The sequence below is a fragment of the Camponotus vicinus genome, unplaced genomic scaffold, assembly GCF_025532165.1.
Source record: "Camponotus vicinus isolate PSW18456_S1 unplaced genomic scaffold, iyCamVici1.0 SCAF_1, whole genome shotgun sequence".
NCBI classification, from domain to species: Eukaryota; Metazoa; Arthropoda; class Insecta; order Hymenoptera; family Formicidae; genus Camponotus; species Camponotus vicinus.
This window is the reverse complement of record NW_028141945.1, coordinates 2,580,010-2,606,233: the sequence shown is the minus strand read 5'-3', so window position 1 is coordinate 2,606,233 and position 26,224 is coordinate 2,580,010. Positions and strand designations below refer to the sequence as shown.

General features: G+C 30.4%; 1 protein-coding gene and 1 long non-coding RNA gene across 9 annotated transcripts in view; one reads left to right on the top strand and one right to left on the bottom strand.

Moving 5' to 3' along the window:
• Positions 1 to 26,224, top strand: part of LOC145963593 (nucleolysin TIAR) — a 423,794-nt gene that overhangs the window by 147,953 nt on the left and 249,617 nt on the right. The gene's annotated exons all lie outside the window — the stretch shown is intronic.
• The window catches only part of LOC145963653 (uncharacterized), a 135,162-nt gene that overhangs the window by 75,714 nt on the left and 33,224 nt on the right, over positions 1 to 26,224 (bottom strand). The gene's annotated exons all lie outside the window — the stretch shown is intronic.

Below are 26,224 nucleotides of genomic sequence, written 5' to 3'. Positions count from 1 at the left end.
TAGAGAACAAATACAGTTTTTACGCAAAACTTTTAATTAAATTATTAGAAATATATAACACTGATCAAAATTGATTAATCATATTTAATTATAAAAATGTTGGTCCCTTAATCATGATTGGTTTAATATCTGCACTTTGCATTAAAAATTTGGGCATGATGAATAATGAAATGTAAATGTAATTACAACTACTTGAAATGATTATCATATGTTTGTATATTGCCTGAAGGTTTGGTAGAGTAATGAGAACCCATAATAACAGCTCGAATCTGAAATACCTAATTAATATGAAATCATGGGAATATGACAGATTAATGTTGTATAACTACTATAAGATCAAGCGTTGAAATTACATAGAAATTAGATCTGTTAAATAATAATTAAACGTTATATTAGATATTCAAAATGTAATAAATAAAATAAAAATAAAAGAATCATAAAACATAGAATCAAATTATTATATGAATTTAATATTGATCTTTTCATAACTAAATAAAACATCATTATATTTGCGCGTTCATAATATTTTAATATTATAAATTGACTTTGCAATTAATCTCTAAATTCAAATAAGTTAAGTTAAAATAATAGATGAAACAGATCTTCAATTAAAATCTGTCTACCTCTAAAGTTTGCAATATAAGAAACTTTATTTTTGTTTAGCTGTATTCGAATCACAATCTTTCTGTTATGATTCTAAATTAAAAATTTTAATCTAATATTTAGGATTAATAAAAAAATCTAAGAATCAAGTAATCAAGAAAAAAATGAAATGTGCCTAGTGCATATTATATATTGCCCAATGTGTTTACAAGTGAAAATAAAATACTTTATATTTCATTCCTTTAACGTATAACTTTTATTTTCCTTTCTCTTGTCTGACAAAATCCACACATGATCCATTTTTAGCTTCAGTTTGTATTCAGAGAGAAGAGTACGGATTTAAAGATTTAATCGTCGCAGACATACAGAAAAATATACATGACGCGGTAGGAAACAGCTACTGAATATTCATGAAAAGAAATAAAAAAGAAGAAAAAAAAACGGAGAATTTGCAAAGGTGGTTTCACGAGTGTTCAGCAATACCCATGATCGAGCGAGACTTAAAAACCAACAGATTTGTCTCTGACTCATTATACGCTTGATTATAAACGATGACCGTCTCGGGCTTGACAGCACTGTCCGTTTAAAGAGAAATATGACTCCACCTAATGTAAGTCAGAGAGAACAAAGACCTGACAAAATGCAACGGGCGTTCTTCTCTCTTTATAGCTTGAAGTATTATTTCGCCTGCTGTTGAAAGCTAACGATTAAATTAAAATTGATTATCGCTGTCTCATTTTATTATTGCAATAATCGATTATACTATGGCTTGAATATGAGCATAATTATAATTAAATTTATCTTTTTTTGAAAAATTACACACACAATATACTATTATATTGTGAAAGTGGAAGACGTTAAAAACAGATAATAATATAATAGTGTAATTATTCTGTTTAATTAATCTATTCAATTATTCCATATGCAAATTTATTAATAAAAAATATTTCAAGAATGACTAAAACTCTTATTCTAGAAACTATTCTATTAACAATAAATTATATTACTTAACATTTTGGCATACTTTAATATACCGTCATGTTGCACAACGCACGTTCTCTTCATTCTTTTTTGCCATTTACCTATTTGGTAATGCCAAAACTTTTATCTTAACATGAGAAAAGCATAATATAATAAAGAATATAATTATTTGTACGCACATATAACACATTCATATAATAAATCAGAATTTCACTCAAACATGACAGAACTCTGCCAGTACAACGCTTGGCGTGATCCACCCTTATTAAAGCGTTACTTCCTTACGTACTGCTTTATTCCGGCCTTTACTTTGCATCGTTTCGTTGAGACACGTTCGGTCTGAAAACTTGGACGGTTTTTAATTTGCTGGCCGTCAGAGGCGATTCACAGATGTGGGCGGCACAGGCTTGGATATAAAGTACAGACGTTGATGCATTACGAGAAATTTGTTAGAACTCCATGACGCAGCGAGTCTGTCTTTTTACGGACACAATTCAACTTACACCCCTTACTGCACTGTGATTCAGTCTTCATCTTACGCCGTTGAAAATAGGTTAGAGAAATGGAATTAGCAATAAAGGTCAAAATTACGTATGCATAAAATCACCATTGGCCATTCGTTGGTTAATCATTTGAGTTATCGCGTATCGCACGAGATAAAGCTATAAAAAAACGTACAAAATTACATATAGTAATATCTATATGTTGAGAAGACTTTTTTTCGCTGTGTATGTGTGTGTGTGCACGTGCGTGTATGACTAAAATTTAATATTTAAATTCTCTCAAGAAATGTAAATACTTAAATTAAGTTTATCAAATTAAGCTTATCGGTTTTTGTGTAACTGAATCGTGCAGTAATATATTATGCAAACATGATATATATAAATTCAATCGTATTATAACAGTTGTATTTCATGAATAGTACATGCATATGGTAATCTACGAACCATTTAATCGTTAGAGTGTAAATTAATTTTCTTAAATGCTCTTCTACTTGTAATTTCTTATTCTTATTTTAAGATAAATTGTACTTTTATAAATAAAATTATATTTTTATAAATTATATAATAATTAATCAATTCAAGAAAGAAATATCTTGCAAGTAATGTTGTCCCGGGTTTTTTTCACTTACTAGAAAAAATATCTTTTCACTATAAAATGTAGATTCTAATAATTTTCAAGAAATATATAAACAATCAAAAATCAGATGCTGTGAATAATTTGTCCGTCCTTTGAGAAACGTTTTGAAATAAATATTTAACTTAGTGGACAACTAAACATTAAATTATGTTGTATATCACTTGCAGAAAGTATATACGCATTTCATTTACCAGCTTCGCTGCGAGGCATGCATTCCTGTATGCTACGCTGATTTCTCTCGTTAGTTTCCTAACGCTTCACAATCTGTCTAAATTTATGGACTAAATGCAAAACGTCCAATAAGAATCATAATATGCATATTCATTAGAACATTAACATGCGCAATTTAGAACAGACGGTTAGAAATAATTTAATAGACATGAAAAAATTTATTTATCTTCAAAGCACGTATACTTACAGTAAATTCCGTTCTGAATTTTAATTGTATGAATAAAGATAAAAAATAATTACATCGCGAGAATAATTTTGGTCTCGAATTTGAAAGCAAATTTGAAGCTCTAAACGCGTGGATTCAATGGACGGGCCAATCTTTCATGGAACGTGGTAATGTAATTTTAACACTAAAAATGCCGTCATTCCTATATAGAAGTCACTCTCGAATGCGCGGGTAAAATTATTGCCAATAAATCTTCGCGATATCGCGGTAGTACTCTTATTGTTTTAGCTCTACGAGTTACGATGATGGAGAAATGAATTGTTATTCGATAGTGCAAAATGCAAGAAAAAAGAAAGGGGAGGAGTATGATGTGACGCGAATGGACGGTGATTCATAGCCAGAGTATTTCTTCGCGAAATAATTTGTCACCTCCCTCTGTATGAATGGAAATGATACAAAAAAAAACGAAAAAAAGGTAAAAAAAGAAGGACGCAAAGTTACGAAAGAGAAAACATAGACGGACTGCCATGCAATTGCTTTCACCGATCGATGATTAAAACCTAATGTACCGTACAAATCTGCGGTAATCCCGCCGACGAGGATGCAGTATCGACTTGGGGCATATCACCACTTTAGCATGCCAGAGCACTTTGATCATATTCGAATCATTCGACTACGAATTGCTCGGAATTACGTAATTTCGTCTTGCGTAGCCTTTTTCCGGATATATTTTCACCCCACGACCCACCAACCTACCAAGTAACCGCCTTTCCGCCATATAGCCCCGCATCTCTCATCTAACCCACCCATGGCCCGTGTATTTGCGCAACTTTTTAAATTTCCGGTCGCGGATTGCCTCCGCGGCTCCGCGCCATCCTTTCCCTCGTTTTCTTTTTCCATGGAACAATAAAGCGGGAGCGCGCTCCACGCGATGCTTCCCGCGATAGGATACGATGCGATGCACGAGTTCCAACTCTGTACCTACCGCCGGATGTCCATTTCCCATCGGGCCGAATTAGAGGAAATTTCTCACTCGAACTCTCGCATCGATGTACAGATGCCTTGATTGTTACCGATCAAATGTACAATCCGTTCTTTTGTGAAAACTTAAATAGTGCGAAATGGCTCGCTGTTTCTATACGAGGAAAGTTGCACTTGGCGCAAACCAAGTTGTTGCGGTGTGGCGCGAATTTGTAACATTTGTCAAGAAACTTTTACCGAGTTACAACTATGCCGTATTTGCTTTCGAATGTTATAAATTGTAAATAGCAGACACGCTACGTTATTCATTATTTAGCTGCAAATGTAAGAGGATATAACATTTTTACAATAAATTTTACATATATATGTGTAATATTATTAATATTATATATATATATACTTTATTTATTTTTCATTATTACTTATAATTTATTTGCAAATAATGAGAGTTTCAAATATTAATACTAAAAATATATACGTAAAAAATTGAAAATATATATTGTATATATTATAAAAAATATATTGGAGCAAAATCTCTCTCTCTCTCTCTCTCTCTCTCTCTCTCTCTCTCTATATATATATATATATATATATATATATATATATATATATATATATATATGCATATTTTTCTGTGTGTGTGGTAATACATATAAAACTTTGTTCATGCTTTAATTTATATTCTTTCTTGATATATATGATATCATAAAAAATCGAAATCAAGAGATCACCACAACTTCCTTTTATTTCTGCTAATTATATTTGCATACTGAAAATTCACTATACTTTTTTTGTTAAATTTTACTTTACTGTATATACATATATATATATGTGTGTGTATGTATAGAGTAATTTACAAAGACTATTGAAGTCAGGTATGGCGCTATGCCAACAAACCTTACTCTTTTGTTTCCACCTCCTGTGTAATTTCCAGATACACAATTCTCAAACGTACCAGAAATAGGTATCTACAGAAAAAGAGAGGAAGAAAGAGAGAGAGAGAGAGAGAGAGAGAAGAAAAAGCAAACCATAAAATTTTTTATCTTTTCTTCTCTATTTAATTCTAAGAATAACATTTCTCATGAATTATTACTGCATTTCTTCTAGCAAGCGTATTTTGCAAGCACATTTTTTGCAATAAACATCGTTAGATTGAAATATTGTGTGATTAAATGAGCACCAGCATCATTTAGTCAGGGCCTTTAATATAAAAAATTAAATAATATAAAATTTAACATTTAAAATTATTCTTTTTATATACTTTTTACTATTTACTTAATTTTAAATCGCTTTTATTGATTATTATCTTAAATGACGTAAGAAAATTCTAATTCGAATTGCTTATTTCTTTCACAATTTACGTATTAGAGGGAAAATTAAAATTAATTACATACACATATTTTATAATTAATATAAAAGCAAACAATATATTGAATTACACACATACACACACACACACACACACACACACGCACATACATATATATATATAATATTGAAATGATTTTTTAGAATTACTTTTTTAGAACTTTTTATTTGTAGAATAGAAATTCTTTACTATAAAACAAATTCTCAAAATATAGTATCTTATAATATAATTTATCGATCATATATTAATTTATAACATTTTAAATCTCACGGATTTATTCATTTTTAATTACGCGAAATGGCTGAAGATGTAGAAAATTGCAAAAATATTTCTGTGCCAAAAAAAAAAGAAAAACATGGCAAAGTTGAACTGTAAAACGAAACTGCGTATCAAGTAGTAGCGGAGATGACGCGTCTGTGGTTTCTCCAGGTCTCCAGGGGAGTTTTACAATCATGTACTATGCTAATCCTGGAACGTTACGCCCCGCATAAAACATAAAACTCACTCACTCATTTGCCCTCACCTACACCCCGTTCTTCCATTTGTCTACCCAGATCTTGTATCTCGTCTTCTTTCTCTTTCCTTTCGCGTTAGCAATTTGAAACGCATAAAAATATTCATCTGGAATGCAAATCTTTAAATGTAACCTATATTTCGTAAGAGTTAAATATGACAAATCATAAATAAGCAACATTCGCAAATATTCTAATTGAACTTGTATCGTTTGTTGTATGTTTTAGTTTAAAGAGATAAATATATGTGTAACATTAATATATGTTCAACATTAATCATATTATAATTAATACATCACATAAAAGATGTAAATTCAGTAAGAATTGTAATAGCTAAAAAATAATTCTCGCAACATGTCTTTAATACAAAACGAAATATTTACGTTTTATTGAGAAAATAAATTTGATATATCCGCCTGCTTTAGCATCTTTTAGTTTTCTCTCTTCACATTTACTGCCGTTAGTGGTTTCGTGTCTCTTCCGGTTTTTTACGTAAAAAATGAGGAAATGTTGAGGGAACTAAGAGAATAACGTTGGAAGATAGGCCACTTATTATAATTTCATTTCGGTAATTGTACTCCGCGTGTATGGCTTGTAAAATTAATTAAATTAATGCAAGACCGTACACGCTCTTTCGCTTTATATTCTTACGCTAATATGTGTGTATGATGTGACATGTGCAAGCTCATAGAATACGTATGTGTATCTACTATAATAAAGTTACAATATGCTAATTGGGTTAAGTGCCTATACCGAACCGGACAACAAATAAGAACACTGTTATAAGATAGAAATGAATTTAGACATAACAACTGTTGATTTTCAAATATCAGAATGTTTAACATGTAACATTCAATCGTGTACAATTCTAATGACTCTACATGTATAGATATTTTTTACAAATATATAATAAATATATGACGTAATAAATAAAACTAATTATGATTCTTCTAAATTAATCAATTATAAAAAATATAAAGTGCTTCAATCTTAGATCTTAAAAAACTAATGAAATCACGTAATGCAATTTAGATTTTCAGATATTACATCGCTAAGTCAATCGAAAAAGATAAATTGAATTGAATCATCATCCGATGTCAGTTTATACATCTCGCTTACGAATAATGCAAAGTCTACTCAATAAATTGCTCTCATGGAAAACATATTCCGATTCGTTATAACTGATCCAAGTAATATTTCCCTGCTCGTTAACTGATAATTGGCGTCCATATATGTTTTGATTACCATTAATAAAATCCATTTTGAAATACTCGGATTATCTGTTTTGTGAAATTCAATCAACATTATTTTCTATTAGCTGCTGCGGGTACTTTCCACCAGATATATACGATTACCGTTTATTATCATGAAATTCTAGAGTTATAATGTAAATTAATATATAAAAGAAGTGTATCTTTTATAAAGTATCATGTAAGTTGCCAAATGAAATCGTATTCATATGCGTATATTGGAAACTCAAACATATATCGTGATCCTTAACTCTCCACACATATATATATATATATAAATTGCTCAAAATTTTAATGTCTAAACTTTTAATATTTAACTTTTTATATTTAACCTAAAAAATTTTTGTATTTCTTTTTTTTCATTACTCATATAATAAATGAATAAATAGTTATGCAGACAGATGTTGACAGTAGCTCCATGTTTATGTTTATGTTTTATGTATAATAATTTCACATAAAAAATTATGAGTATTTTATAGCGCAGTGATTTTGATATACAGTATCTGTTCTGGCTAACCGACTTCCAAGAGTATAAGGTTCTTTGGATAATATCGCAAGTGAGAATAAAAACGTAAAAATATTACGATTTTCATAAATAATTCACAAGGCTACAGCATACACACGCGAATAGACAAGCAGACGCATAACAAAAGTACTTTACAACAAAGTCTGTATAATGTATCATACAGACTAATATTTTCAAAGGAAATAATATACTTTTTTGGATCTGATTATTGCTGTTTCCTCGAACACTATGATATTTATCTTTTGGAATTAAATAATATAATATACATATATTACCGCACAAATATAATTTTTCTGCACAATAATATTTGTATGTAAATAAGAAGAATATGTATTATATAAAAAATCTGAAATGTACAAGTAGTATTTGTAAAAATTGTAAAGCAAAATTACAACAAAATCACACCACACAGCAATATAATATGCATTTTGTCCTAAAACTTAATATTTTATAATTTGCAATATTTATTTTTTCATATCACGCTATATTACGAGATAAGTATATTTAATATTATACATAACATGTAGACAGCGCGCACCATGTAACAAATAATGTGTATTTATTTCATGAGTGGTAGTGTATAATATAATGTAGATCCAAAAGCTTGGCATATTTTCATACTAATGCATATTTGTTGCAGCGCATGCAAGGATTTCGCCAGAGAAAATATATATGTCTATATACATATATAAATAATTTGACAGTAAGTAGGATTCATGATGTGAATATAAATGCTTATATAGAATGGATTCTTAACTAAATATACCTATAGATTCGCGCGTATGCGCGCATATACTTTAAAATATAAAAAAAATTATTTTATAAACATAATAAATTAATATTGAAAAAAATGCAACTTTTTCATATAAGAGAATTTCTCTGCAGATCTTTAAAAAACTTATTATATAATATAACACATATACTACATATACACATATACTACATGGATGTGTGATAACATACAATTATATTAAGCAATAAAATAAATATTTGTAAACAATAAAATTGCTGCAAAATTTATATAATCTACATAGTATAAAATGTTGATTATTATTGTTTGTCCACGGAATAATGTCTTTATTTATTTATTCTTATTAAAAGCTTTTGTGAAAGTAAAATTGAATTCTTATTTCTAGAACAAGAAATATTCTCATTAAAAATTCGTGCATAATTAATCTCGCCTCTTCTCTCTCTCTCTCTCTCTCTCTCTTTCTTTTCTGTGTTACGTATTTTATTATTTATTCTATAAAATGTACCCGGTTTTTATTCATTATTGAATAATAATTTTATAAAAACAAATATTAAAATTATTTAAATTTTTTATCTTTTCGCATATCGAATATTTGTTTATTTTTCTAAAGAAATCTAATTTTCACTTTATTTATACATAGAAACGAGAAAGAAAGGCTAACGGATTTTTATGACCGATTATCGACAATCGATAGATGAAAACGCATTATAAAATAACGATGTTCTGGAAAAACCACGATGCGCCCGAAAAAAAAAACGTGCCAGTGCAATGTTGATTATACTATCTCTATACATCAAAGAATATTATAGTTAATAGCATATATAATGTGATGCGAGATGACGTGCATATGTATGCACGTGAGGCTGGTTCATAATAGCTCAGGCCGTGCGCGATATCGCGTACAACGACGATTAAAACATTACTGATAAAATAGCCTTAAAACGAGAAAATTATGCTTCTCGTAGTATACCTTGTGAGATTTTTCGCGGCGTGTCCTATATATGCTTGATGTATGTAATAATATACACTTACGTTACGACGGCGAACACCCCCGTTTCTGTAAGAGAATTATAAGTGGTCGATATTTTTATGGCATTATTTTTACGAGCACAAGTTGGATTATATGGATCAGAATCCGAGAGAGATAGCGAACAGCATTAGTCTTTTCCATAGACTAGGATGAAAGTTCTGCCACTTCGGCTTTCGTAGTGTGTAACATGAAGCTTGTCGGCTCTGAGACGGATTACCGATCTTCCTGTCCGGGCTTGTCCTGCCTCTATGCTTGCATCCTGGATATGTTTGGCACATCTGCCGGTCCTGATTTTCTGTTAATCTTCACAGCTGCGATGCGTCCACGGCGTCATGTCCTGTCGTATTACAGGATATTTGGGAAACGAAATTTGCCGTGGTTGAGCGTCCCAACATTTTAGATACACATACAAAACGATATGATTCTAGACTGAAATATCAGCAATTCCAACAACAAAACATAGAAGATTCAGATAAAATTAAAATAGATTCACAAAATAAAAATGTAAATGAATTTGGGAATTTTGACATTTTCTATTTTCATTTTCTAAATTGTAACATATGTTGTATACATCTTTAAAACTATTGTTAAGTCTAATTTCACCTAAGTTTTAATCTGCTATAAATATGCTAGAAGAAAAAAAGTACAAAAAAGTGATTAAATTTTAAAAGAATGTCTTATGTTACAAGCAACATGAAATTAATTATCTATAAAATGGAGTAATTAATATCATTTAAATTAATATTGTTTAGTATCATTCTGTTAATATCGAATATTTCTAAAGGTTGATTTATTCAACGAGATATGCAATCGTGCACCGTTAAATGAGCGCTAGACAAGCTATCAATTTACAACTCGTGTAGCGAGTTCAAAAGTTAAATGAGTTTGACGAACATAAAATTCCACATGGATTTAATATGTATATGCTGCATGCTTTAAAAATGTATAAAAGCTTAATTAAATGTTCCAACTGACCTACGGTTTAACTGAATTGCAGCGAGCACTGAAACTTTTTATTGATATGGACGTCACATATTCGTCATATCGAAAAGAGTAACTAAAAATGCAATGATAACAATAGAACATTTCTTATGGAAATCTTTTTATTTATTTTTATTATTGTAGAATTAATTCAATATTAATATAACATAAATTCCGAGATTTGAGAAATGCGTCATGTATAATGTATTGCATGATGTTAAATTCTATCTAACTTTTTTTATCTCATTTGAATTTAATATTCTATGAGAGCTTAAAGCTTCTGGCTTTATTTTTATAATTTACATGTACCTAAAAATCTAGAAAATTGTTAAAAAATATTGTTTATGTGCAAGTAAGCTTTTTTATCATAGTTGTATCTTTAATTATACCTCACGCTATTGCGTTACGTTGGTCATAAATATTGTTTTACTCGCACTATAACGACGAATATATCTATAATCTACATACAAAAAAAATTCGAAAAATACAAGAACACACTACATTTTGAAAAAAATCTTATATGAAACGCTATCAAGGACCATGATTTAAAGCATAATACAATAAAAGTACATAGGCCGGACGAGGTACAGTTAGAAAATTCCCGTATCTCACGCTATGTCATGCCTACATTATATCAAGAAAAGTCGCAGCGTATCTTGGCTTTCACCTGCGAAATGATACTGCGTTCATTATCGTAAAACTCGAGATTATCCGAGAAGTGAATTCGGCAAAATAGCTTCTCACAAAGTTAAGCAAGCTGTCGAGTATCAACGCTGAAATAGGTAGATTGTTAGGCGAGTTTCTGGCACAAGCATGTAACATCTCCCTACTTAAGGATATACGAAATCGTAGACGTCCATGGGTTTTGTTAATGTAACTTGACTCAACTAAAATTGCTCTTGAAAGACGAGTGCCAACTCGCTTTAAAAGTTTGACGCAATGTTCTGATTCTCTGCGAGAAATAGCGCATTATACGTATTATACGTTTTATTATGTACTTGCATTTTGTATCCTTGAGATATTTTCGAATTCTCGTTAAATTGTTTTTTCAACATACGAAGTTTTAATTATTTAGTAATATCATGTCGAATTTTCAATTATTTAATAATACTATGTAATATCAAAAACTTACGCAATTGTTACAGCTGATTTAATATATGAATCATTCTTATTATTATGGTATAATATAAATTTCACTAATTTGCTTTCATAGATAAATTTGAGAGAATTTTTGGCAGATAATATCAACAGTGAGAATCTATCATAAGCATATAATTATACATATGCGGTATAATACAGATAAATGCATAATTTAATAATTCCTTTACCGATTGATGTAACTATATATATTTAAATGGATTATGTTGTGCAAATATATTTGTTGTGTAATCAAATGTGATGTTGCGTGTTATTTAAGCCAAAATAATTGCATGTATGTGCTCTCCCTTGCATAATATTTACTATTGTTGTTTAATTGTATGACCAACATCAAGCATTACAAGATAAAGTGTATATACAGCATAAGACTGAAATTTCAGAAGAGAATTAAAATGCATAAAATATTTCTTTTACACTGTGAATTGCTTTGGTGTCACGTTCAGATTTAAACAATTTCTAATTAAAATAGAGAACAAAGTGTAAATTGTTGAAAATTGAATATAATACTATACTTATACTTATACAATTTGTAATTATAAACTTGCTGAAGTATAAATTTTATTTTTTTTTATTTCTTATGTCTCCTTTTACCATTACGTTTATGCACATACGCTGCTTATAATTTCAAAATTATTTGAAAACTCTTCTTCCCGTTGCGTTATTTGAACTTTCTATCATTGTAAATTCATATATTAATGAATCTTGATTTCGTGATCTCGCAATGTTGATATTTATTTAGGAAAATAGTGCAAACAGAAGAATGCGAGGCTTATCTTCGAACTAGTACGCAAACATATTAAATCGTTTTCCTTTAATTTAGTCAAGTGTTCACTGCGTAAACTTAATTATCTAGATATCTAGGTGCTCCTCATAACCGATTTACATCATCTTCACTTGTTCAAATTAATGCAATGCAAGTAATCTAACTATCTCTTGATGTTAATGAACTCTTGATATCTCGCCTAACTGACTTTCAAACTACCTGAAACTCGTATCCAATAGTCAGGCTAGACTTTCACATTTCTTTAGTGCATATTTAATGAATCAAAGGAAATGTAGCTCTTTCGTGAACCACGATTCCTTCTCAACAATCGCGCCACGCATTCGGAATTCAGTTAAATCGCGCGATCGATTCAACGAGTCGCCTTATTAACTCCGTTCGAACGGAACGTCGTCAACCATTACCCTCTCTCATCGTGGATTAATGAGCTCGCCATCGTTATACGCCAGACTGTTTTCTCCCCTCGTTCTTCTTGCCAGCGAACGGAATTTAGGTGATACGACAAAAGTTCGTCGCGCCTGTGAATAAAACATGCGGCCAACGAAGCGACACCAGCACGAATTGTCGGTGAATCAAAATTAAGTGACTCGAGTTAACGAACAAAGGAGGAACCGTCCGGTGAGGATACGGAGAAGGAGTGTCTACGTAGAACAGGGACAAGCGAGATAAAGTGTCGAAAGCATCGCCGAGATTATACATTGGCGCGGGTCCACACTTTTACATTATTGACAAGCTTGATTATCTTAAGCATACTTTGCGGCGTCGGAGGTTGCAATCTTGCTTTCGGGAGGGAATGGAAAGTCTTGCCTCTCTCTCAACAGTAACTCCCAAGAGCTACTAATATATTTATTAAAAACCTCGAGCGAGCGAGCTCCGTCCGCTTCGAACTTATCCGTGCGCTTTCTCTCCTTTTATCGCTGATAATTCCCACCTTTTCGCTCTGAGTCGTCACACAACATCGCCTTCTCTGTGCGCATTTACCTTCTCTATTCTAACTTCAACTTCTACATCAGTATCGATACCAACCATGTATGAAGTATAATCACAGCCGGTGCACACCCGAGTCATGAGAAAGTTTCGCCCATAAGCCCAAGTTAGATATAATAATGTAATCAGCTGTGCGTGTGAGCGTAAACTGGCAATGGTAAACTAACAATATATGAATTATAAGCTCAGCGCTTTAGAATTAACAATGAGCTCTAGAAGATGTGTGCTACGCAAAAAATCTTTCTAATAATTTGCCTTTAACTTAATTATACATATTTAATACAATTAATTAAATATTTTCTCGATATTTTCAGTTTTTCTTATTGGAAAATATAATTAGAAAAAAATATATATATGTCCAAATTTGTATTAATCTTATGTGTATATTGATTTCTATTTACTAAACATTATATCTTCTATAAAGAATTCTAAAATTTCTTTTAATATCTTTATTTTTTGTCATACAATTTATTTTTTGTGATCATATAAATGTTGGCCAAATTATTATTAATGCTAAAATATTACTCGTGTATATATTTATTATTACAAATTTTTACCTTACTGAGCATTCTACATTTTATAATATGGATTTTTGTAAATACTTATTAACAAGAGAGGATCTCTTTCCAATTTTACGTAGTATAACGACTCGTCATGGAGTTTGTAAAAATTCTGTATTTCGGAGGTGTTATCATTGCACAAAATTATCACGAGCCAAAGAGATATGCCCAGAAGCATGACGACCATACGATATTCATGCTCATTTGCAAAAAGCTCTTCGACAAACAGAATTTTAAAGTTTGCGCTGCAATTTGGATTCAATTAACGATCGCGGCGCTTTCGCTAAAATTACTCTGGGCGCCAATTACCTTAATTTTACGTACTTAATTGTGTTTTGACGTAGTAGAAAATTTGCACCTCGGATCAGAGGTTTGCTATCTTCGAAAGCATCATTGTAAGTCTTTTAAAGAATTATACAAATCTATTTTTTAGGCATAAGTTATATAATTAAAGATTTTTTTTAATATATAAACATTCTTTTTTTATATTTGCAACGGATTTGTATTAAGCATCAAAGCTTACTAAGTATATAGAAATAAATTGGAAATATACATGTACTACAATTACTTGCAGATAACGTCTGCTCACATTTAGGCTATACTACTGAAATAAATGGAAAGATACACTTTGACTGTAGTACGTGTCCGATCGTTACTAGTCAATATTACTGATAATAAAATATTGCAGTACGATTGCATATAAATTTTCAATTTTGATCAGTATTTTGTAAATCGATATGCAATCGTTTGGATAAATTCTCATCGAAGCACGCATCAGTCAATTATATATATCGCTGTAGATCTTAATTTCATCTCATAAATGATGTCCTCAATACCATCCGAATACCCGATCTATTATTGCGACAATCGGTAGAAAGCCGGATATCCGACGAAGCTTGTAAATACACGAAGCAGAAAAAAAACATGGGAAACAATTAACCCTTCCGTGACGAGCGCGGTGTATCGGCCAGTTTTGTTCATTGTGCCTTGCCTGGAAACGAACGATTGGTTGACAGATATTCGATGTATTGTTGCATCCGGTGTATAACAGGGACAGTTAACAACCTGTGCACAAGCCTGTGCGAGCGCGTAAAATCTTCGAGAGAAGAAAAGGACTTACGGCTATTGTGATCCAAATTGTACAGTGGCTTTCCTGTCCTTCTTTCGATAGGAATCCTTGACTGCACGATCACGAAAGGATGCTACAGGGGGAAAGAAAAAAACGGAAGGGAAAAGGTTTGCATGCTAAAATGAAGAACAGAAAGAGAAAGAAAGAGAGAGAAGATATGCTTGTGACGTGTGTATATGAGATAGAAAGCGGGAATAAGGGTGAGAGCGAGAGATGGTGAAAGCTACATGATGCGATAGGGTGAGACGAGGGTGAATAAGAGTGAGAGAGCATAGAAGCTTTCATGAAAGCTTCGGCAGGCTCCGCCCCTCGCCAATAGCAAAGCACAGAGCTTTGCTTGTCTTCTGGCGCGCCGACCAATATCAAACTGACCCAGCCGCGCAGCCTCCAAGGTGGTCCAATCGGTAAACGCTCAGAAAAACGCGCTTCCGTGCGGTCACGCTGCAAGCTGCGTTTACGAGCCGTATTTGAAAATTCGCAGCGCGCGACTATTGTGCGTAGTAAAATCGCATGTTTTCCTTCTTCCATATTCGTTCTCTTCCACTTTCCATTTTTCTTTGTTCTACTGGAATCATTCATAATTCTGCTTGTTTATTTATGCAACTTGGCAGTGTTTGTCTTTTAATTAATTTGATATTTTGTATACCATATTCATTTTTTACATATTTTTTTGTAATTATTTCATTAGACAATGTGCAATAATCTAATAATAATCTAATAGTAGTAGTTACATACATGAAAAGCATATGATATGTATATTATGTTGTAATGTATATATATGTTTGTGTGTGTTATATTAATTTTATCAACTTTATTCTTAATAGTCTTAAAATTTGTCTTTAAATGTTCTAATTTAACTTTCATGTGTAATTAGTATAGTGTTTTATTCGAAGTGTAGAAATAATAACATTTAACGAGAATTTATCCTAACAATTATGTATCAAATTATAACACTGAATTTACATGCAGTCGTATTGCAGTATTTTATCAATAATACTGTCACGTATTATCTATTTAATACAGTAGTATAGCCCAACTGTGAGCAGACACTTGCAATATAACTGTAATGCACGTCTTTATTTACTGTAATACATAATAAATAAATTTTAATAAATTTTAATTATATTATTATGGCAGGTAAAAATACTAGGAATACATAATAATATTATTTATTAATAGTATTTATATAACAAAATATGTTATAAATTTTTAAAACTTTTTAAAAAGATATTTGATTGTGTACGTATCTCACTACATTACTACAGCACATAAATACAATCTCAATTTACATGAGCATTGATCATTAGAATAAACTAAAATATTACTGGAAATCAGTGAAATAAGTTATACGCTAGCTTTGCATCGAAGTATCATATAAAAATGTAGCTAGTTACATGGGTGTAATAATGCATGCGATGTTCATAATTCTATCTTCGTGCTCCACGAGTGAACATGTAAAATTTATGCACTGAAGTTTCCCATAAAATAGCATAGAATTATTGGAATAGGTGTTCACTCTGACGCATACACATATATATTTATCTTATATATACATATATACTTAATTCCAATATACCAATTTTTTGATAAAAAGCAAACTTATCTAGATCAAATTATATTAAAATATAGTAAATCAAAGTAAGAGATTTGCTTGTCTCTTAATTTGTTTTATAATTGTCCTGTAATATGTACAATTAAATATTGTCTTGTAATATATATAATTAAATATGACAATATTTACTATAAATGGAAGCATTACGATTTATTATTGTTTGCGCGGTAATTATTCTGTATGTTGCTTACAACTTAAATATCCTGAGAAAATAATTTAAGCTGATTTATCATGCCTGAGCGATCATACAAATTATTCTGGGTCGTTGGAAAACAAAGATACGGTCAATGCGTTAAAAACAAACGTTTCATTGAGTTAAATCTAACTTCACAGACGAGATATTTTCAGGAAATGTCTGTTCTTCCGGTGATCTTCCTCTTTTTATGACTGAATTTTCTGTGGTTGTGGTTGCAATACGACGCATCCAATTTCATGGCAGTTATTTATATTCCTCCTTTTTATAAGCAATTTTATTAATGATAACAGTCTTACTGTTATCATTAATAAAAAGGAGGAACATTTCTACACTGCAAAAAAAAATATTTTTTGAATCGCAATTGAATTCACCTAGTGTATTAAGCTTTTATATCTTCTATCTTATACTAACATTCAAATATTATACTTTTGATTATTATTAGTACAGTGTTGTATATTACAATTATAAATCAATTTTCTAAAGAAATAATTATATTATAATTATATCTACAAATTCATAAGATCAAATTTACATAAAAATAAAAAATAACTACCATTTCCTTTATAAAATTAATAGAAATTGGAAAATACATATATAAAAATATAATATAAATCTCTTTTATTTTATTGTATTGGGCTTGTGTAATGTGGACAATGTAAATACACGAAAGTGACGTGTTCTATATTTCTCATTACGTATGTATAATTTATATTTATACGACAAAAATAAATAATCAATATGAATATTAGATAATATTCATTTGTAGATTTATCTCATACTCTCTAACATCTCCATAATGTATATATATAATGTATATATATGTGTATATAGAATATGATATATAGAAAGAAAATTATCTCGTATATACGTGTATGATGTTTATAGACGAAAACGAGAACTCTGTAAATTATACGTCACTAAAAAAAATCAAAAAAGATTTAAGCAAAAGAAATTTCAAATATAAAACACTCGCGCTCGAGATAAGCAGTAGTAGATACGAACAATAGAGTCAAACACGTTCCCAGTGGTAGAAGTCGTACGGTCACTATCAATAGTATTGTCGGTAGCTCTTTCCTTTCAATCGAGCGTTTTCTGATCGAATCACGATCTTTTTATTACATAGTACTTTCAAATCCGTCTCCGGTAAGGTTCGTTCGCGATACAATTCAAAGGACGCGAATTCCGGTATTATCGAATGCGTCTTAGAAACGCGTAAGTAGCATTATAAGAATTCGTGTAGAAACATATTGGTATATGAGACAGTATATGAAAATACGTAACTGATCGCTAACTTTTCTCTATTTAAAAATAAAATGGCTGACACTGCTGCATACTGACAGTGTAATCCGTTTTTAAATTTAATGCGATTTGTAATGTCGTAATGATTGAAGAGACATAAAATAGGATTTGTTTTATTATCAATCTACAAACGTTGAGACGAAAAAACTCGAATATATAATCATGCATATACATCACTCATCCTATAAAATTTTATTTTTATATTTGTGCAAAGTGAATATATTTTTATCAATAGATTTCACAAATGGAATATAACCGTGATTTACATTTACTTAACTGAAATAAACAAACAGATCGAGTAATATCATGTAAAATATATTAATAATATGACATAGTTAATTTACATATATATGTAGTCTGTGCGTAACTTTCTATTTATTCATGACGTATTTGCTAAATATCTATTTTACGTGACACACATATGTATAATATCATGACTCAAAGATCAATTTTCTCTCAGGCTTTTTTCTGCTCTGCGCGGTCATAAATGCTCATGCGTCTTATAAAGCTAATTATGCATTTCCCGCTTCATCGTACGAGAGAGATAGAGCGATATTAAAATGAGCAGCGCACAGTTGACTAGTTTCGAGAGAATGGAAGCAAAAACGGGCAAGACTTCGTGCTTTCACGAAATCTCTTATTAAAATAAGACGAAGGGATCAAGAGCTGCGCTACGAGGTAGCACGAATAAGGTAAATAAGAGAGGTAAAGACAGGCCTGTGCCCAAGTGATGCAAAAGTACGACATGTTTTTATCATTTAATTTTGCAGACAAAAGGTCCCGGCTCTTTCTTACCAGAAGAGAGGTTCATATTCTAAAGAAAGCTTCTCGCTTAGACGTTATCTCCTTCATTTGCTTCAGCTAATTAAGAAACACCCTGTGAGATTAGAGATAGAATTTCTTTTGTTTCAGGTACAAAAGATTGTGGTAAGCTAGAACAACCAGCCATTTTCTCAGACTATCGTAGACATGTTGATGTATTTGCAAAAACGTACATTTATCTATTTTCGAATAATATAATATCATGATTCAAATGATTGTCGATTTAATTTAAAATGTAAAAATCCAAATTATATATATTCGTAAAATTTAATTTACTATTTTTCCAGTTCATGTTCTGAAAATATCAGAAATATATAATGAGATAGAAACATAATGGAATAATCCAAGATACAAATTATCAGAACAAATTGAATCAATGCATATAGGATTTATTTTATTTTCTTATGCAATAAAAGAAATCTGTAATTTATTAATAGTTAGCAAAAATGATATATATATAATATCATTAAAATTTTTATTTCATAAAAATAAATATTTCTGCAGATGAATTCGTATGCGTAATAGATACGTGCACCGAGCATTATCATATTATATTATACAGTAATGAAAAAATAATACATATAATAACGTGTAATATTTCCTATTAGGAATAATTTTGTACAAAATTGGTCTCAGAGACTACATTTTTTTAAATATATTTCTAATATTTCAATATTTTCAATATTTTAAAACATAATAAATGATTTAAATATATTTTAAAACATTATATATAATCTAAAGTATATTTTCTCTAATTAATTATATCATTATTTATATACTTTTTCGTAATTATTAAAAAAAATTATGAATTAAAAATTATCAAAAGTTTCTTTTAAAAAAATAAGTAAAAAAAGGATTCGGTTGAATACTAAATTACTTATAGCAAACGTATTATGGTAAACCACGTTGTCGTAAAATACGATTTTTAAAAGCAATATGAATATTTTACAAGAGAATATTATACAAAAATATTTTTTTTCCAGAACATACTGACTGTAATACATGGATGTGTGGTCGGAACAATATTATAAACACAAAGTGAGTAGAGCTCTTACGTTAGGCTTGGCAATTCTTTTGCAGAAAAAATTTCCATGATAAAGTCTATGGAATCAGAGGAAGTATGGGTAAAGGCTGTTGAGAGGGTGGCGGACTAGGAATAGGGGAAAGCGACGGAAGCACCTGGGCAGACTCACATGAAAGTTTAAACCGATGTTTTACGATGGCTTTTTGTTTCACGTGTTTTATTGAACAGAGAGCGGATATTCACGTCAATCTCGCTCTCTTGCAATCCGCGAGGAGCTGTGGAGAGTACAGTGCCCTCTCTTTCGTTTTCTCGTTCATCCTCTCATTCTTCTCTCTCTCTCTCTTCTCCAGCTCATATGTTATTTTCTTCTTCATTTCTCATTTTTTCCCTATTTTCATATGTCCTCATTGGTTCCACACTTCTCGTCTCAATCTTTTACACCTTATTATTTTTCACTGAACTTTCAGTATAATTCAAGAATATACAAAATGCACGCACGACAAAGACCGACGATTTCTTTAAAGGTTTAACGCCATTTAGGTACCATAATAGTTTTTCTTGCAAAAGAATTATCTAACACAGAGTTCTACCTTTTACGGACATTCAATGCTCACAATATTCAAATTATTAATTACTGCAAGCAAATGTATATGTCTTACATTAAGGATTCTAAATATAATATGAGAAACTTGATATATTTTTAAATAAGCATTTTCTAAAAAATACTAAAGGTGAATATACTTTAACACATGAAATTCGATTTCAGAAGCTTTTGATAAAGCGGTGTTAAAATGTGTTGCAGTTTCTCATAATTAAATTGTCTGATGTAAATGAGACCATTTAGAAATAACACGGTGGGTAAGTAAAGCAATTTAAAATGCAATTTACAATGTAAAATGGACATAAAGAGTAGAAAGCGCGAAATTAAAATAAAACTACCGCTCTTTGATGTTACAATCGATTATACTTATTTCAATTTTATTAGCGATAGTCGTAATATATAATGAGACAAAATATCTCTTTATTATTAATTTAAATATCTCCAAATAGATAATTATAATGAGATATTTTGCATTACACACACAGCGATAATCTGACTTGCGAAGTTTATGTCCCAACTCTTAACGATATCATATTGTGCGTCTGACAGAAAAAAGATAATGGCTAGGAACTTTCTTAGCCTTTTTAAACTTTTCGTTTGCCCAGGTGGAAAACTCGTAAATCGATAGTCCCAAAGGAAACCAGAGCATTGGATCCCGCACTGCGACATACACATCGAAACAACCGTTCCGTGCCGATACTTTATCGCGAATGATATATATAGCTTAAAACACGCATGATTTATTCTTATGTTAAAAAATTATCAGTACTGTTTCCCGCAGCTTGATATATGCTACTTATTTTGCAAGAACTATATTATCGGCAAGTGTTATCGATTTTTAAAAGAAGTAACGTATATGCGATTGCGTTGTTAAGTCGAGTCCACCCACAACTGATGGGAAATCAGTCACGCGATGGTCTTTTACAACTTTGCGTTATTAAGTGGCGCTTACGAGACGATTACATACATCTACGTGTCAATTTTGGTAGTAATCTAAATTACAACCAAATGGTTACATTGCATTGACTCTTGCAATTTGCAAGCAATCATGAATTTTACAGATATCATAAGACCAAGAAATAATAATAACTTTTCGCGGCACTACCAGTAGCTATCTGTATCTAATGTTAGTTAATTTGATCTATGAGTATATTATACGATTTTATTTCTTTATATAAGGCAAACGACTAAGAATCAATTGTAACAAAAGACGGCTGGATCACTCGCAATAATTGAACTATAATCTACAATTGTGTTATTTTAAAAACAAACCAAGTAAAAAGATCGGCGAAATAAATTTCGAAATTACATATACATATAATTAAAAATTAAAATTACTACAAATTGTCACATCAACTCTAATCTCTCTCTCTCTTACTTTTTATTTGTATATTTCTTGCTCTTTCTTTCTCTGTGATTTAAATTGTAAATATTTGATTTTAATTATAAAATATAATTGTAAAGATAATACATACATCATGCATTGCAAAAAGAAATAGGACGTACACAGCATCCCAATTAGAATATTCGAAAAGAGTACAAGAATCCGTTGTGAAACATGCGAGACCAATATCCTTATGTAAGGAAAGGATTACATGGCAGGATCTATGGCATGTGAATACGTGTCGTCGTGCACAAAGGTGCCGGTTGGTGCACGCGGTTTACATACACGTATGCCACAAGAGAAGAGAGACGAAGAAGAGATTTTTGGGAAAGGCACCAAGGCGAAGACGTTTCGAAGCTCTCTCTGTACAGCCTTCGAACCGAAAGAATGTAATTACTAAGGGGATCAAAGTCAGAGAAACGACGTTCGTGACCCGTCTGTGCCGGTTTCATCGTCGTCGTCGTCGTCCTGACGCGGAATTTAAATATCGACGGAAGTATTCGGCGTTTGACTCCCGTAACTGCTGCATTCGCCACCTTTTCCCCTCGACGCTGCCACTCAAAGACTCGTTCACTGGTGTCGCCTTTTCTTCGTGCGGCTGCTAAAGGGCAAGAGAAGAATAAGAGAGAAAGAGAAAGAAAAAGAGAAAGAGAGAGAAAGCCCAAGAAAGAAACAAAGAAGTTATCCACTGTCAGCATCTTTCTGGAAAAAGGCTGTTAAAAGTACATGCGAATGTTTTAAAGTTCTCGCCTTGGCTTGTCTTGCTTCCTTGTTCTCTAAGTCTCGTTAAAGAAAGGTATGTTCAACAGATCCTTAACAAACTTGAAGAGATCTGTCATTTCGGATAAATATATCAATGACATTTTATTAATGATATACTGCACTAATAAATAATTATACATAGTAATTTTGAGTGACATCAATATATAAATAGTTATAAATTATTTTAATCAATATAAACAATTTTCTTTTTTGATGAATAAATAATAAAATGAGCAATGTCATATAAATATAACATTGTAAAATATTTATAACGAAATATTTTTTACATTTTTTTTTAAATATAGTATGATCAAAAATTTCTTAATAAATAATATATCTCATTTTTATCTGTATCTAATGCACAAGTATTTAAGTTGTTTTCAGTCACAAGTCATTAAAATATAAAAAATACAAATCTGTTTGTCATAATTTCTTAAAAAACATGTATATTATATAAAAATTCAAATTTATGTATTTATTACATTTTCTCTTATTTTTCCTAAAAATTAGAAAATTCAAAGTGTTTTTGCATAATCAGATAACTATCACTTTGCAGCTTAAATGTAAAATAAAATTATATAATAATACATGGTATTATATTCCAAATAATAAACGTAATCGATTCAAACGATCTTAAATTTTTTTCTATGGAAATATAACAGATCATTTCTGTACTGCTTAATATTTTTTATATAATATCTTGGATATTGTAACGTCATTATGAATCACGATATAAAGTTATATAAATTTTCAAACCTGTCCAAGAAGCATAACTTCTATATATGATATATACGATACAATTTCTATAATTATGTCATATTACAAGAAAAACCGCTATCTTTGCGCCATAATTGATTATGGTTTTAATAGAAAAGTTTACCTTTAAAAGCTTTAAAAGTCATAAAGAGAAGAATGAAAATTTAATAGTGTATTTAATTGATAGCAATGACAGAACAAACTAGAGACAATACTTTTCTCGTTGCACTACTTTGATAATTTCTCGTACACACAGAAGAATTTTCTTTCTGGCTATATTTTACTATCGTAGTTTGAAAGCTTTTAGTTTACTACCATTTGTTATTATCTGATAAAATATTTCGTTTATGTTCAAATAAATTGAAGTCGATCAACTAAAGTTAAACAGAATTTTCAAATTCAATTCCCCGAGACACAGTTCTTGGGTAAACTTATTTTTGTTCCTTGACTTCAGCCAAGCAATAAATGACGATATATGCATTCTATCGGGCTTTAAACATACAAGCGAAGAAATCCCACAGCAATCTTGATTCGCAAACAGTTTCCTATTCATATATATTTTACACGTTCAAAGCATGATAGAAGAAATAGTATCTTACAGATATATGGAAAAATTCTGCAGTGTCAAATATATTAAAATAAAAAGAATACCAAAAAACACATGCCAAATATGTAAAAAATATTCGAACTTATATTTGACAAATAGAAATTAAAAAAAAATAACAAATAAGATATTTTATTATATTTATATATGTATATACCTGACGTTATTTTACTTTTTCAGAAAAGATTTTCTTGTGTCTCTATTGAATTTTTAATTAAAGATTAGGAAAGGATAGAAACTTTTTATTAATTATGGTAGATATTAAATTTTTGCGATCATAAGATATTATGATCTTTTATTAGATATGTAAATTGTTTAGGCATTTAAATATTTTGAAATATTATGTATATGTTCAGATTATAATAGTCTAGTCTCTATCCATTTTGTTAACGAATATCGAATCACTTATGACTCGTATCTTAAAACTGTTTTAGTTGTGTAAACTCATATAATCAAAACCAATATTTTATGTCTTATACTTAATTAAAATATATAAGTAATATTTATTTTTATTTTAAAAATATTATTACTTTTAAATTATTACACGTATACAAAGAATAAGAAATTTATAAATATAATAAATTTAAAATTCAATATAAAAGTTTCTAAAATACATAGAAAAAAATTTTGCTTTGAGTTAATCGACCAAAAATGTGTCTGTGAAGCTGGCACGACAATCTACGAATTATAAAAAAATACTAAGAGTTCTGATAGCACTTTTCATAGTTCTATAGTTCCTGATAAAAATTAAAAAGAGTTCCGCATTCCTTATATTAAAAAATCGAAATCGAAAAAATGTCGTGCTAACTTCGCGAATCTAGCACGACACTCTTTCCTCTAAAGTACCAAAACGCGTTGAATATTATTATTTTTAGCAAGAGTTCCCGATAGTTCTGTTCAAGTTCAGCCTATATATGCAATTTCAGATCGATATTTCAAAAATTAATAATTTTTAAACAATTTTTAAGATTCTCGCCCAGCATGACATTCTCCTTCTAAAGTACTAAACCGCGTTGAAAATTATTATTTCTAATAACTGTTCTCGATAGTTCTGCTATAGTTCAGCCTATATAGGCAAATTTCAGATCGATATTTCAATAATTAATAATTTTTTACGAATTTTTAATGTCCTCGACCAGCACGACACTTAGTAAAAATGTGTCGTGCTGATGATTTTCCGTAGTTTTAACGGCAGTTCTGGACAGTTCTATATAAGTTCTATCTTTTAGAAACATTTTTACGCAGAGTTCCGACCGATTACTATTTTTTAAATAATTTTTTACAATAACCCAGCACGACACTCCCTCTAAAGTACTGAGACACGTTGAATATTATTATTTTTAGCAAGAGTTCCCGATAGTTCTGCTATAGTTCAACCTATATATGCAGTTTTAGGCCGATATTCCAAAAATTAATAATTTTTTATGAATTTTTAATGTTCTTGACCAGCACGACACTTAGTAAAAATGTGTCGTGCTGATGATTTTCCGTAGTTTTAACGGCAGTTCTGGACAGTTCTATATAAGTTCTATCTTTTAGAAACATTTTTACGCAGAGTTCCGACCGATTACTATTTTTTAAATAATTTTTTACAATAACCTAGCACGACACTCTCCCTCTAAAGTACTGAAACGCGTTGAATATTATTATTTTTAGCAAGAGTTCCCGATAGTTCTGCTATAGTTCAACCTATATATGCAGTTTTAGGCCGATATTCCAAAAATTAATAATTTTTTATGAATTTTTAATGTTCTTGACCAGCACGACACTTAGTAAAAATGTGTCGTGCTGATGATTTTTCGTAGTTTTAACGGCAGTTCTGGACAGTTCTATATAAGTTCTATCTTTTAGAAACGTTTTTACGCAGAGTTCCGACCGTTTAATATTTTTTAAACAATTTTTTATTATTATCCAGCACGACACTCTCCCTCTAAAGTACTGAGACGCGTTGAATATTATTATTTTTAGCAAGAGTTCCCGATAGTTCTGCTATAGTTCAGCCTATATATGCAATTTCTGACCGATATT